This window comes from Puma concolor, chromosome E1 (genome assembly GCF_028749965.1).
Source record: "Puma concolor isolate L17-30 chromosome E1, mPumCon1.1.hap2, whole genome shotgun sequence".
Taxonomy (NCBI): Eukaryota; Metazoa; Chordata; class Mammalia; order Carnivora; family Felidae; genus Puma; species Puma concolor.
Window position 1 is genome coordinate 28,957,437 of NC_141680.1, and position 13,354 is coordinate 28,970,790.

General features: G+C 37.4%; 1 long non-coding RNA gene and 1 pseudogene across 2 annotated transcripts in view; one reads left to right on the top strand and one right to left on the bottom strand.

Moving 5' to 3' along the window:
- Window positions 1-13,354, top strand: part of LOC147574229 (uncharacterized) — a 64,248-nt gene that overhangs the window by 681 nt on the left and 50,213 nt on the right. The gene's annotated exons all lie outside the window — the stretch shown is intronic.
- Window positions 3,805-12,418, bottom strand: LOC112854162 (glyceraldehyde-3-phosphate dehydrogenase pseudogene; annotated as a pseudogene). Its single transcript, XR_015244034.1, has 2 exons — window positions 12,404-12,418; window positions 3,805-5,044 (listed from the first exon to the last, which is right to left on the bottom strand). The product of XR_015244034.1 is annotated as a glyceraldehyde-3-phosphate dehydrogenase pseudogene (transcript).

Consider the following 13,354-nt stretch of genomic DNA (forward strand, 5'->3'; position numbering starts at 1 on the left):
TTTCTCACAACTAGACACAAAAGCAGGAACTTTAGAAAACCACAGTACATTTCGGCCCAGCAAAGTAATTCAAAATAAGCCATCAATATTTGTTTAATTTTCTGGATGGATTAATGAATTATTGATTTTCACAGGATTTAAGCTCACTTAATGGATAATGGACTTCTTGGAAACCACAATAGTTGAAAGGATAAACAAATACACAACAGAGGTGGGGCGACTTTTTCAGAAAAGGTATTTGTGTGTGTGGGGGGGGGATCTTATTATAGAACCTTCCAACTTTGTAAGTAGTATCAATTGTAACAAAATCAATGCTGAAAGAAGATTGTTTCCTGGGCTTTTCAACTATTCTTACTGTTAGAATTAACCAACACTTCCTGCCAAACAAGACAACTCAAAGTTGTCCCTTCACCATTAATTAAAGGCCACTATGCTCCTATCTGATCAGGCTTCAAAAGATGTCATTGGACCCCAAGATTTTTCTGTGCTCATAAAAATGTACCAACTGCTTTTAGGTGGCACTGATTAACATCTCCTAAAATGCAAACTTATTGGATTTTGAATGGTACCAAATGAAATCCAGCTAACAGCTCTATAGCTCTAAAACCTGGGTGCTACAGGAATAAACCTAGCAATAGGAGAATATGTCAGATTTCTCTCATCCATTAAAGGAATCTCCCAACCTTCTAGATTCTCTTAGAAATTCAAAATATTTACAAGTCAGAAAACAAAGCAAAAAACACATTTGTAATACAAAGTATTGGTGAATAACAGGGCATGGTATTTTAGTATATGGCACTGTACTATCAAAGTCACTTCATAAGAAAGTGAACAGAATCATTTCAGACCAATGATAGTTACCACTTATTGGGCACTTAATAGTCAAGCATTTAATATAAATTTTTTCATTTATTCCCCACAAAAACTCAGAGAAGTAGGTTATTGTTATACCTAATTTTCACATGAGAGAATCAAGGCTCACACACTTGCTCAAGACAATAAAACAAAGAGGTAATAGGACCAAGATTTGCCACATTAATAACCACTATACAGTGATGGGAGATGGAATTCTCTAAATTATCTAAATCTTGGTGCCTAATATGTTTTCTTTCAATGTTTTCAAGTTAACTATTATAGAATGACTCCATTCTTGATTGAGAATCACCTAATGAGTGTATCCAGGAAAAACCCCTGCAAACCGAGAATAAGGAAAAGTAAAAGTGAAAAACTCAAATGTTGTTGATTTTAAAATCAAGGACATTTAAAACATGTCACCATTAATAGCATATGCTCCAGGCTACTCCAAATTAAAAGAACAATTATTTCCCGTGGAGTTAGTTTACAAATTTCAATGGCAAACAAGATACAAATAGACAATAAAAATAGAAAATGCATGGGTTGAATCTAAGAAGAAAGGTTAGTATTGCAAACAACATTGAATCTATTTCCTGTTATCTTTGGGTCACAAGAAAAACCTGAAATAAGTTATATTTAAAGAAATGTGAGGAGTATAAATTGCACCCTGCTGCTATTATCTCATAGGCAGTCTTTCAAAATATTCTTGAATCCAAGAAATTTGTTTCTGACCATCCAAAAGACAGGAAGAAACCTCAATATTAGAGATGTACAACAATGGAATGGAATTTTAAAATCATCTCCAGGAAAGATAGGAGAACATAGAATCAATGTTACAATGTAAAAGAAATAACTGGAGGGGGTGCCTGGGTGGCTCAGTTGGTTGAGCGACAGACCGGCTCAGGTCATGATCTCGCAGTCTGTGAGTTCAGGCTCTGTGCTGACAGCTCGGAGCCTGGAGCCTAATTCATATTCTGTGTCTCCCCACCTCTGCCCCTCCCCTGCTCATGCTCTGTGTCTCTCTGTCTCTCAATAATGAACTTAGAAAGAAAGAAAGAAAGAAAGAAAGAAAGAAAGAAAGAAAGAACTGGAGCAGAAAGAAAAATTATCAAAGAAATTAATGCAAAAAAACCCAAAAATTTACAAATGCCAGACAAGTGGTGAGATGTAGAAAGTTAATCAAAACAGGAAGTCAGGGAAAGATAGTGAGCAATGGTGTCAAATAAATGGATTTTTTTTAATTCATAAATTTGACCAAAACAATGGTTGTCTTGGTAAAGAGAGGCAGAGAGAAGCCAGATTGTAAGTGGGTGAAAAGAGAATTAGAGAGTCAATTGAAGACATACATAATGAGTTTGGAGATGTTTGGTTAGAATCAACCAAGGTAAATGAAAGGGAAAGAAAAGGATAGCCAGAAAAAGATGCCACTGCTACAGTGTATATATGATGATTTTAAAAAGATGTGGTCAATGAAATCATCGGGGTACCGTTAGAAAGTGTGTTTCGAGAGCTGAAACTGATGAAGAGAGGTGCTGATGAAGGAGAAAATGCAAGTTCACATTTTGAGAAAAGATGCAGGATTGGAAGAGAGAGAACAAACTTTTAGTCAGGGTAAGTGTTATAAATCTGCATTTGTAGCAGATTTGTATGCCAAGATATGAATCTGATTGTTTCTCTGTATTTTCCTTCTCTATTTTTATCTTACTTGTAAACCAAGGGCCTTTCTTCCTTTTCAGCCCTCACCCGAGTAGAAACAAAGATTCAAGGACATTGCTGACCTGAGGGCCAAGACTAGAGCCTCCTGTACATGAAGAACTGGTTATTTTCTCTCTCAGGACTGATAGGACTGGGCCTAGAAATAGGGAAGAAAGAAGGAAGAATGTAATGAAAAATAAGGAGCACTAGAAGGCATAGAGCCCTCAAAGTGGGCAAGAGAAATAGGCTTGAAAGTTCTAATAGAAGGAATTCAAGAAGATGAACCATCCTCACATGTGGACCCCTCCTCCTTTAAAAAACCAAAATCTATGACGTTTGTCATTTAGCAGTCTTGGATATGTAGCCCTGAAAGAGAGGGAGGGGAGCTTGTACATTCTGGAGGGAGTGGAAGCATGAAGAAGAACCTCACTCCTAAACCAGGTAGAACTAGATAGAAACAGTTGGGAATTTTTCTATGAGTGATGTGATCGACACCATATCAGTTTCTTTGTGTGTGTGTTGGGGGGGGGTAATGTTTTTAAGTTTATTTTTGAGAGAGAGAGAGAGACAGAGTGCAAGCAGGGGAGGGGCAGAGAGAGGGAGACACAGAATCCGAAGCAGGCTCCATCCGGGGTCTGAGCGGTCAGTGCAAAGCCCAATGTGGGTCTTGAACCCACCATGAGATCATGACCTGAGCCAAAATCAGACACTTAACCTAATAAGCCACCCAGGCACCACCATGCCACTGTTATGTATTCTATTAACATGTCTGTAAGATATTAGCAACTTGGAGATTTGGAGGAAAAATAGACAGACATATCCTAGAACTTAGCGAAGTACCCATCTTTCAGTTCAAATGTAAAAGAAACTATCACACTTTCTTCTCTTTTTAATCTTATGTTTCTGTTGTCCACATATTAAGATGTGAGTTAGTATCATAAAGATCCTCACCATGCAGTCATTAATTCACTCATGAATGTTATAATTTAATCAAAAGATTAATAAAGATTGAGACACTTCTAATCATTGTCAATGAAAATTGATGCTTTATACATATGCATATAATCTTGAATAAATGTGTAGAATTCCATTATTCTATTAGTAAAATAGACCCTCTTTCAAATGAAGGCTCAGTGATGACTCTGACTTCCTATTCATTCATTCATTCATTCATCCATTCATTCACATATTCATTCAATAAATATTAGAATACACAACTCTCATTTGTACACTTTTGTTTTGTTTTGCTTGGCAGGATACAGTATACTTTATTGATGGTACATGATAAGGTAGGGCTCCCCAAGCCCCTCCCCTTCTTCAGGGGGTCTGGGATGGAAACTGGAGGTCAGGAGATTCTCAGGTGTGTTGGGGGATAAGTTGGGGCAAGGACTCTCCAGCAGCTGAGAGCCTCTCTCTTCTTCCTCTTGCTGGGGCTGGTGGTCCAGGGGGCTCTTACTCTTGGAGGCCATGTGGACCGTAAGGTCCACCAACTGGTTGCTGTAGCCAAATTCATTGTCATTCTAGGAAATGAGCTTGACAAAGTGATCATTGAGAGCAATACCAGCCCCAGCGTAGAAGGTGGAAGAGTGGGTGTCACTGTTAAAGTCGCAGGAGACGACTTGGTCCTCGGTGTAGCCCAGGATGTCCTTGAGGGGGCCCTCTGGTGCCCGCTTCACCACCTTCTTGATGTCACCGTATTTGGCAGCTTTCTCCAGGTGGCAAGTCAGATCCACGGCAGACACATTGGGGGTGGGGACACAGAAGGCCATGCCAGTAAGCTTCCCATTCAGCTCAGGGATGACCTTGCCCATGGCCTTGGCAGTGCCAGTAGAAGCAGGGATGATGTTCTGGGCAGCCTGTAAACCATCATGCCACAGCTTCCCAGAGGGGCCGTCCACGATCTTCTGAGTGGCAGTGATGGCATGGACTGTGGTCATGAGTCCCTCCATGATGCTGAAGTTGTCATGGATGACCTTGGCCAGAGGGTCCAGGCAGTTGGTGGTGCAGGAGGCATTGCTGACAACCTTGAGGGAGTTGTCATACTTCTCATTGTTCATGCACATCACTAACATGGGGGCATCAGCAGAAGGGACAGAGAGGATGACCCTCTTGGCCCCACCCTTCAAGTGAGCCTTCTCCATGGTGTTGAATACCCCAATGTACTCCACACAACATACTCAGCACCAGCATCACCCCATTTGATGTTGGCGAGATCTCACTTCTGGAAGATGGTGATGGGCTTTCCATTGATGACAAGTTTCCTGTTCTCAGCCTTGACTGTGCCATGGAATCTGCCATGGGTGGAATCATACTGGAACATGTAGACCATGTAGTTGAGGTCAATGAAGGGGTCATCGATGGCGACAATGTCCACTTTGCCAGAGTTAAAAGCAGCCCTGGTGACCAGGTGCCCAATATGGCCAAATTCATTGACTCCGACTTTCACCATGGTGTCTTGGGATTCACCTGGCACTGCACCAGAAGATGCGGCTGTCTGTTGAACAGGGAGGAGCAGAGAAACTTATATGTACCCTTTTTAATAGCCATACAAAGGCATAAAAATATGTGTAAGACATGGTCACTACCTTCAATGACATTACATGTATTTAAGAAGATAAAATATTTAGAGGAAAAACTAGCTAGAGTGATCAGGGAAGGCTTCTTGGAGTTAGTGGCATTTGAACTGAGCTTTGAAAGTTGGGAATATTCCAGGAAATGTCAGGGAAATGTCCTGGTAGAGAAAATTTCACAAAGGCAGTAATAATAGAGTGATCAAAATATGATTGATTATGGATTATTGAGAAATCTACAAAATTTAATGTTCTATCTCTGGTCATGGTCTCTGTAAATCTTTCACTTGCCTGAAGGTGGCAAGCTGGGTTTATTCGAGAAATTTCATCATCAATATTATTTGAAAGAAAAATGAAACCGTAGTATTTCTTTGAAAAACAGTTTTTTTCATTTCATAAAATCAAAAAATTTTGAAAAAGATAAAAAATTACAAACAATCTTTTAAATACTGTATATATTTACTATTTTTTTTTTTTTTAGATTTTATTTTTAAGTACTCTCTACACCCAGCGTGGGGCTCGAACTCATAACCCCGAGATCAAGAGTTGTATGCTCCTCTGACTGAGGTAGCCAGCCACCCCTAGTATACTTATTTTAAAGCATATACATTTTATATTGCAGGTATTTTTAATTTTGATATTTTAATTTTATGTTCCTTATTGATTCCCTGTTATGATACAATTTTTTCATTGGAAAAAAAGGAGACTATATTTGTTATTTTAAGTTAATTTATTTATTTTAAGTAATCTCTCACCCAAAGTTCAAACTCATGACCCTGAGATCAAGTCACACACTCCTCCAACTGAACCAGTGGGGTACCCCTCAAAGGAGCTTATACTTTTAAGTGTTACCATTAAAATCTGTGATAAGCATTGTTTATAAGTCTTTTGAGAGTAGTCATGTTTGTTGAAGGATAATTTCCAAATGGCAAAACTCATCTTTTTTTTTTTTTTTAGCGTATAGTTGTGAGTTTTATGAATTTTGACAAGTGCATATGGTTTGTAACCACCGCTATAATAAAGTTATAAAACACTTCATTATTTTAACAAATTCCCTTGAGCTCTTTTGTGATCAACCCCTTTCTTCACCTCTAGGCCCTGGCAACCACTGATTTGTTTTCTCTCTCTGTATTTTGCCTCTTCCAAAATGTCATATGAATGGAATCATATAGGTCTTTCATTCAGCATAATTACCTTGAGTTTCATCTAGAGTTGAATATAGTTATAATGCATATCAGTAACTCAATTCTTTGGGTTATTGAGTCATATTCCATTGTATAAATATACCACAATTTGTTTATTAGTTCATTAGTTGAGGGATATTTATATGGTTTCCACTTTTTGGTGATCATGCATAAAGTCACTATGAACATTGACATGCAGGTTTTGTTTTTTTTTTTTAATGACCATTTTCATTTCTCTTGGGTATATACCCAGAAGTGGAATTTCTGGTCAAATGATAAATGTATGTTTATAAGGACTGCAAAACTGTTTTTCCATGGAGACTGGAGCATTTTGCACTTCTACCAGCCATCTAGAGAATTCCAGTTGCCTTCATCCTTGCTAGGACTTGGTATTAACAGTATTTTTGTTTTGTTTTGTTTTGTTTTACCCATTCAAATAACGAGTAGTGGTATGTCCTTTATGGTTTTAATCTACATATCCCTATGGCAATGATGTTGAACATCTTTTTACATATTTATAGTCCATATATCTTGGATTCAAATCTTTTCTCAACTTGTGTGAGAGAGGGAAGGGTTGCTTATTTTCTCATTATTAAGTTTTGAGAGTTACCTATAGATTCTGGATTCAAGTCCTGTATCAGATATATACTTTGCAAATATTTTGGCCTAACCTATGGCTTGTCTTTTAATTTCTTAATTATGTCATCCAAAGAGAAGTTCTTGATTTTGATTAAGTCCAGTCTATCAATATTTTCTCTTTTGATCATGCTTTTGGTGGTATCTAAGAAATCTTTGCCTAATCAAAGGTCACAAAGATTTTCTCATGTGTTTCCTTCTAGAGTTTTGATAGTTTTGAGTTTGACATTTAGGGTTTAAGCCATTTTGAGTTGACTTTTGGGTATGGGTCAAGGTTCTATTTTTTCACACAGTTGTGCAATTGTTCAAGCACCATCACTTCATAGTAGAAAAATTTAGCAAAGGGACTTGCATTTTTAAATTATACAGTTAAAATCTGTGATAATCTTGTTTGAGAGTTTTCTCAACTTTTGTTTTTAGGTTTTTTTTAGCTTTATTTTCCAAATATTACATCCTATTTTTAAAAGAGCAATTTGTGTCTTGGTTCTTCTACCTCTCATTTTATTTAATTTGGCAGTGTTAGGATTTCAATGTATTTTCAAATGACACTGTGTATCTCTACACTCTCTAGAATTGTGGAATTTAAAACTGCCAACCCCCTTTTTTAGAGATGAGAAAATTGAGACTTAAAGATCTTCAATGAGTTGCCCACAGTCATACAACTAGACAGAAGCAGAGAAAAGCCCATGGTAGTTTTCCAAATCTCCAGGCCAACTGTGTATGTCACGAAAGTTTATTTCTACTTATTAAATATGGATATTTGCTATAAATTAGGCTTTTATCTACAATTGCATTTTCAGTGCTTTTCCATCTAATACACAAAATTTGACTAAGCAAAATTAAACCCAGTTGTTAAAAAATACCACCAGCCTTTATCAAATGCCACTGTGTTTACAAATATCATGACAAGGTAAATAGACACACACCAAGGAAACATAATCTAGGCAAAGGAAACAAATCTAATTTAGTAATCTAAGGATTACTAAAATGCTGACATTCAGTTGATAATTCCAAGACTTTACACTTAGGCATAATTTTTACATTAAATTAGCTGTGTCTCCTTATCCAATTGCAAGTTAGACAGAAAATTTATCTTTTTCACTACATGGGACTTTCAACAAGCTGATTAATTAAATCTGAGTGGTCTATTCTTGCCTTATGCAACAAAAACATACATATGCTTGTAAAACCTAAGGGAATAAAATCCCTAGATACCAGAAACCGGTAGGAAATGCAAATCTATAGAAAAATTAAAAACTGTTATGTGGGGACAGTCTCCTGTGAGGATGCTTTCAGAGTGCAATATAATTTCCATAGAGTAAACATATCCAACTAAAGATGAGCTCACAACGACAAAAAAATTACACGTCAGATGAAGAAATAAACCATCATGAGAGAGATCAGGAAAACAAGCAAATAGGAAAACTGTACCCCAAGAACTAGAAATAATAGGAAAGTCTTGAAGAGACTACAAAATAAGTGTTTTAAAGTATTAAAAAGACAAAAGAATAGAAACCATAATTAAACAAGAGAACATTATAAAAATAAACACGCAGGTGTCCCTGGGTGGCTCAGTTGGTTAAGCGTCTGACTTCGGCTCAGGTCACGATCTTGTAGTCTGTGAGTTCGAGCCCCGTGTCAGGCTCTGTGCTGACAGCTCAGAGCCTGGAGCTTGCTTCGGATTCTGTGTCTCCCTCTCTCTCTCTGCCCCTCCCCTGCTCACACTCTGCCTCTCTCTCTCTCTCTCTCTCTTAAAAATAAATAAACATTTAAATAAATAAACAATAAACAGGCAGATTCGAAAAATAATAAAACAGTCAAAAATAAAAATTCATTGAAATTAAAAATTCAGTGGAGGGGGACCTGGTGTCTCAGTCAGTTGAGCATTCAAATCTTGATTTCAGCTCAGGTCATGATCTCGTGATCAAGATCTCATTCCTGAGATGGAGCCTACATTGGGCTCTTGCTGACAACATGGAGTCTGCTTGGGATCCTCTTTCTCCCTCTCTCTCTGCCCTGACCCCAGCTCACTCATGCATGTGTGTGTGCGTGCTCTCTGTCTCAAAATAAATAAATAAACTTAAAAAAATAAAAATAAAAACTCAATGGCATTTAAATAAATCAAGAGAAAGTAATCAAGTAGAAGACAAAGCTAAGGAAATCACCTAGAATGTAGCACTTAACCATTAAGAGATGGAAAATACGAAAAGGAAATTAACAGATATGAAGAAGGTAATGAAAAGGCCACCTATATGTTCAAATGTTCCAGAGTGATAGAATAGACAGAGTAGGAAAAAAGCAATATTTGAGCAGAGAATCTCTGAGCCCTATTAAAGGAAAAATGAAAATCATGTACACCTAAACAAAATGAAACACAGCAACAATAGAAAGAAAATCTTAAAAGCAACAAGATAAAAAAAAATTCCTGCAAAGGAACAATAATACATTATCAGCAGATTTCTCATCAACAAAAATTGAGGAGAAAAGACAATAGAATAATAGGCATGACCACACTGTTAATGGAAAACAATCAAGAAGTCTATACTCAAACTGTCATGCAAGAGTGTGACTGAAATCATGGGGTGCCTGGGTGGCTCAGTCGGTTAAGTGTCTGACTCTTGGTTTCAGCTCAGGTCACAATCCCGTGGTTCATGGGTTTGAGCCCCACACTGGACTCTACACCAATGGTGCAGAGTCTGCTTGGTATTCTCTCTCTCCCTCTCTCTGCCCTTCCCCTGCTCACGCTCTCTCTCACACAAAAATAAATAAATAAACTTAAAGAAGAAAGTGAGACTGAAATCAAGATTTTTTAGGACAAATGCTAAAATCGTTTACCAATAATCAATTGTTACTTAAAATATACTCAAGTATTTTCTTTAAGTTGAAAGAAATTGGATACAGGAAACAGGATTTTCAGCAAGCACTAACTGTGAACAGAAAAAATAGTAAAAATATGGTAAATCTAATTTAATGTTGAGTATTAAAAAGCAGTAATGATAAATACTTCAAATATAAGAGGATTTTTTAAAAGGTGAAACCAAAATATTAAGTAACATAAATAATGGGAGGGTGAATCTTCTAATATTGTGTGTTGTTCAAAAAAGGCTGACAATATCTTCGACCTAGTTGAGTGTGCATGCTATAAATTTAAGAGTAAACATTGCATAAAAAGAAAGTGTATATTTTCATAAATCTAAAAGAGAAGCAAATTCTTAATTTTACCACTATGAAGAAAATATACTTGACAACCATGAACTTCTCAACAAAGGAAAATTCAGAAAGCAAAAAAAAAAAAAAAAAAAAAAGTTTAAAGTCTAATTACGTTTTTATTTATTTATTTATGTTATATGTGTTTTTTTTTTTTTAATCTTTAATTATTTTGAGAGAGAGACAGAGTGTGAGCCCAGGAGGAGCAGAGAGAGAGGGAGACACAGAATCTGAAGCAGGCTCCAGGCACTGGGCTGTAAGCACAGGGCCTGACACGGGGCTCGAACTGATGAACCGTGAGATCACGACCTGAGCCGAAGTTGGAAGGTCAACCAACTGAGCCACCCAGGCACCCCAATGTTTATATATATTTTTTAATGTCTACTTATTTTTGAAACAGAAACAGAGACAGAGTGTGAACATGGGAGGGTCAGAGACAGAAAGACACAGAATCTGAAACAGGCTCCAGGCCCTGAGCTGTCAGCACAAAGCCTGATGTGGGTCTCAAACTCATGAGCTATGAGCTGTGAGATCATGACCTGAGCCGAAGTCAGACACTTAACAAACTGAGCCACCCAGGTGTCCCATAATGTTTAAATGTTTAATGGCTAATTACAATGAAGAAAAGACCAACTTTATTTTATTTATTTTTTAAGCTAATTTATTTATTCTGAAGGTGGGAGAGAGGGCATGCGTGTGCATGAGCAGGGAAGGGGCAGAGAGGAGAGAATCCCAAGCAGGCTCTGTGCTGTCAGCACACAGTCCCATGTGGGGCTCGAACTTACTAACGGTGAGATCATGGCCTGAGCAGAAATCAAGAGTTGGATGCTTAACCAACTGAGTCAACCAGGCTCCCTGAAAAGACCAATTTTAAAATTGTATAAGCCTATACAAAAATAGCAAGTTTTGGGGCACCTGGGTGGCTCAGTCTGTTGAGCATCCGACTTTGGCTCAGGTCATGATTTCATGGTTCATTGGCTTAGGTCATGATCTCACGGTTCATGAGGTCAAGTCGCACGTCAGGCTCCATGCTGACAACTCGAAGCCTGGAGCCTGCTTCAGATTCTGTGTCTCCCTCTCTCTCCGCCCCTCCCCCCCCCCCTCTCTCTCTCTCTCTCTCTCTCTGAAAAATAATGTTATAAGCATTAAAAAAAAGAAAGAAAAAGAAAAAAGAAAATAGCAAGTTTTGTTTTCTGATACTTTTTCTATATCACATAAAGCTTTATGTAAATAAACTTGAAGCTGCAACTGTTTACCAGAGAAACTCTTTTTAATCCCATAATAAATAAAGGTTAATATTTTAAAAATATTAATATATATTAATATAACATCCAAGGCAGTAAAGATGATAGAAAAACAATTCAATAACTCAGTAGAAGTCAGGAAAGTATAGAAAACTAAGTAAAGAAAAACTATGGTGGGGCACCTGGTGGCTCAGTCGGTTAAGCGTTGGACTTTGACTCAGGTCATGATCTTACGGCATGTGAGTTCAAACCCCACATCAGGGGTTTTGCTGACAGCTCAGAGCCTGGAGCTTGCTTTGGATTCTTTGTCTGCCTCTCTCTCTCTCTCTACCCTCCCCAACTTGCTCTGTCTCTCTCTCTCAGAAATAAATAAAAACATTAAAACATTAAAAAGAAAAAGAAAAACATTAAACAAACATTAAAACATTAAAAAGAAAAAAAAGAAAAACCATGGTAAATGGAAAACACAAAATAAAATAGTAGAAATAAATTCTACTATATTAGTAAAGTTGGAAAAGTGTACTTATAGCATGATATCGTTTAAATAAAAATTTAAACACAAAAAAATAATAGCATGGACCATACCTACATAGTAAAATTATAGAAACATGGGATACATACTAACTTCTGGGTACCTATAGTAAGTAGGAAGGGAATGAGGGAAGGTTGTTTCAAATACATTTGTAATTTGTATTTCTTTTGAAAGAGTATGAAACAAATATGGCAACCTGTTAAGATTTGTTGTCAGATACATAGACAGTTAGCATCATGTTATTTTCTATACTTTTCCGTGTATCTGAAATATTGACTCTACATTAGAGAATCCCAAAACAGTGGAAAGCCACTGTATTATACCACAGGTCTTCCTAGTTATCTCTATGACCCTCTAGCGGCTTGCAGAAAAGTTGAAAATAGATTCCTGTCCATATGATGCATCCAAAACACTCTCTTTACCAACGCTTGGTATTTTTTAAAGGAAGGAAAGAAATCAAGCCATATAAAAGGTACATACCTCTTATGGGAGCTTTGTTGCTTCCATGTTTTGTTTTTTGTGACTCTCTGTATGTTCAAGGTAATGTGTGTCTTTTGTCATTGGGAGAATTCTCAATGCTGGAGAAGACAGAGAAGAAAGGACAAGGCCAAATAAAAAAGAAATGGGATCGAAGTCCTCCAAGTTATAATTGGAATGTAATTTTCCTCACTGTAACCCATCTCAAGCTTCAGACACGAATTTTTTTTGAAACTCATTTTGAAATTTTGTCTTCATATAAGGCCTTAAATAAGGAGCAGCCTAAAATATGAAATCACAAATTTACTTTTTTCTCTCCCTGATGGTCATAATTTTTTTCCATTTTTATTTTATTTTTTTCTTCCAAGATTTTATTTAAATTCAAGTTAGTTAGCGGGGTGCCTGGGTGGCTCAGTAGGTTAAGTGTCTGACTTCACCTAAGGTCATGATCTCATGGTTTGTGAATTTGAGTCCCACATCAGGCTCTGTGCACTGACTGCGTGGAGCCTGCTTGCAATTCTCTCTCTCTCTCTCTCTCTCTCTCTCTCCCTCTCTCTTTGCCTCTCCCCTGCTTGTGCTTTCTGATGTTCTCAAAATAAATAAACTTTAAAAAGTTATTTAAAAAAATAATAATAACTTCAAGTCAGTTAACTTGATGGTCATAATTTTTGAGCACCATGGCAAAAAGAGCATTTATTGCTCCCTCAAAAAGAAGCTAGAACACTATTTTTTAAACCCCTGTTCCCAGTTGTCTTGCAGGGGAAGACAGGATGCCCTGTCTGCCATCAAGATGGAGCCATACAGTGCCCACCTCCTAGTGGAGTAGAGGATATGGAGAAAGCCTATTCAGAAGGAAAGAAGAAGTAGAGGGTGAAGGGCGACCTTGGAAGGGGAAAGAGGTCCCTGTGACTTAAGGATCCTTCCCCAGGGCAACTTTCTAGAGAAGGGAGGTAA